General features: G+C 35.5%; 1 long non-coding RNA gene across 1 annotated transcript; it reads left to right on the plus strand.

Moving 5' to 3' along the window:
* Window positions 1–201: 201 nt before the first annotated feature.
* Window positions 202–854, plus strand: LOC111372491. The gene is made up of 2 exons (XR_002698780.1): window positions 202–522; window positions 656–854. It is a non-coding gene; the product is annotated as an uncharacterized LOC111372491 (long non-coding RNA).
* The last annotated feature ends 1889 nt before the right edge of the window (window positions 855–2743 follow it).

Below are 2743 nucleotides of genomic sequence, written 5' to 3' on the forward strand. Positions count from 1 at the left end.
GCACCGACGGCCGCCCGTGATGGATCCACCAGAATGTTCAGCACTGCTGGGCGCCGGACATTAGCAGACTTACAGTTTACAGAGATGGAGGAAGAGGGAAAGAAAGAAGATGACCCATTTTTCATTTTTTTTGTTTGGGCTGCTGACTATTGACATGGGCCTCTTTTTATTTAAAAACATTAGGCCCAAATCAATTAATCATGGTCCATGGTATTTCCCCCAAATCAAGTCCAAATCCAATACCCCAATCCAATTTCAAATTCGTAAAAGGCAAACTTGAGGTTGAAGCTGAAGGTTGAAAGCCTGAAACCAACCGCAAACCCTTTCCCAATTCCAAAATTTCCATTCGAAGCAAAAGTAGCAGCTGCGCTTGCAATTTGTGCGAAGTTCGAACTGCGAATGATGGTCACTACTTTGCTGCTAGCTCTTGCTGCTGACGCGACACCACGGGCGAGGCGTCGAGGAAGAGGATAAGGAGTCGTCGTCAATGACGTTTTTATTCGAGCAGTCTACAGGTGACTGGTGAGCGTACATTTCTCTTATTCTCTTTCTCTATTGTTTTTTTGATTTTGTTAAGGAAACAAAATATTTCACTGAAATAGGATTAATTATTTGGAGTTAAGTAATTGTAATAAGAGTTTGATGTGTATAACAGTACAAGGAAAGAGAAATAAAGAAGTGAAAGAGAGAGGGACTGTAAAGGATTGACGACGTGGAAGTTGGAACTATGTTATTGGTTTTGAATTTGCTTACTGAATTTTTATATTGGATTGGACTCTAATGCAAAATGAATTCTACCTTTGAAGCTTAAAATTACTAATTAATACACGAAATTAGAACAATAATAGATTTAATTTGTGTTATTAAATTTCAATTACTTTCAAATTTCACTTGAGTCGTTGAATGTTGAGTGTTGACTGTAATTTGTGTTATTAGTCTTATTAATCAATAATCACATTTGAGTTATGATAAATTTGTTTTTTATTAGTGTTATTAGCCTATAGGCAATTTTTTATTATTATTATTATTATTATTATTATTATTATTTATGATTTATGTTTTATGAGTTATTTCTGAGAATTGTGATTTATGAATTATGATAAATAATTTATGTTTTATGAGTTATGAGTTATCATTTATGAATTATGATTATTGATTTGAAAATTATGTCTAGGATATTAAGATAAGTGAAAAAATTAATTAAGAAGATGTTGGGCTCAATTCAATCTATATGCACTTAGTACTTTTTTTTAGTGCATTTACATATATATTGAATAATTTTTAATATTATTTAATCAAATTTTAATAAACGACCAGGCTATTATGATCGTTGATTGTCGATGGTAAATGATCAACGGTCAAGCTCTGCCCTAGCTGAACTTTGATGTTGGATTTGCCCCTGGATATACCATGCAGTCGTCATATGCAATTGGTATTCAAGAAGCATTGTCAGTATTCATCTTTACATTTGGAACAAAGAAATTATGGGTTAAGTTTATATAGAAGCTTATTAAGGAGAACTTCGACTTTAGGCTAGGAATGGTTGCTCTAAATTTGGACCTGAAAAGGGATGGCAACTTTAATATCAGAAGACTGCTGGTTATGGTCATTTTGGAGGAGATAATCCAGATTTTACCTAGGAGAACATTAAAGAGCTAAAAGCTGCTAAGTGAACTTTTAGTCTGTTTCCTTTCGGTGGAGTGCTTCTGTGCTGTTGCTTTTGGATTTGGTACATTTGATGTAAAAACTAAAAGAGATTAAGCAATGATTTGTAAGTTTTTAAGGTTAAGTATAGATAGTAGAAGACTTTATCATATGATTAATCTAAACTTTCTCGCCCAATAACGATCACTGTCAGTTCTATAATAAGGATAAAAGATCTTTTTAGACCAATCTCTCAATCGGTAAATGAACATGAATTGAAGAAACTTTTATTTAGAAATCATTACAATAATGGGGGTTTGTGCTACTGTTCTTTACAGGGGAATGCCTTACATCCATTTCTTTAGCTTTTCTAGTGATGCTTTTTGATCCATTGGAATCCAGTGTCCGGCATTATGGACCTTGAGGAAAGTGAGAAGTCCACGGATTTTCTTTAACCCTACCTCCACTCCATCTACCTTAAATGAAACAGGTGCTGATACAAAGTTTTTCTGTCCCAATTTTTAGGCAATTCATTGTCAAATGATTTCCGTGAGCCGTGATCTTAACTCGATTTTAATTTTAGTCAGCTAGACTAAATGACTGAACGATATGTCAACACGGCAAATGGGATGACCCAACCCCAACTTTGTGGACCACTCGAGGCAACCTAATTTAGTAAAGTTGCTCGTGGCCTAACCCACTCACTTGGATAGCTAAATAATGGTACCCACTTGAGTAGCCCATTATTCTTGTACTGGGCCTTTTGGGCCACTATCTTAACCTAACCTAACTTACCTTATTTGTTTACCTCTTTTGGTTATATGGCCTGACTCCTTCACTGCTTTCAAGTTACAACTTTGCAGCATCTTCTTCTTTTTTACTACTATGTCCATCTTCGGTTGGCTTACTCCTGCTACCTTTGTGGTTGATTCTTGTGTGAGATTGGCTTTCCTTTGTGGTCTTATTGTGGGTAATCCAATAGCAACCGTAAGGGGAAAGAATCTGGTTGGGTGTTTAGGTTATTGCTTGTTTGTGGTGTTGATTCAATGGTTAACTGAGCTCAGTAACCTCTTGGTGGTTATGAATTTTCCCTCCACAT

Source organism: Olea europaea, unplaced genomic scaffold (assembly GCF_002742605.1).
Source record: "Olea europaea var. sylvestris unplaced genomic scaffold, O_europaea_v1 scaffold1004, whole genome shotgun sequence".
NCBI lineage: Eukaryota > Viridiplantae > Streptophyta > Magnoliopsida > Lamiales > Oleaceae > Olea > Olea europaea.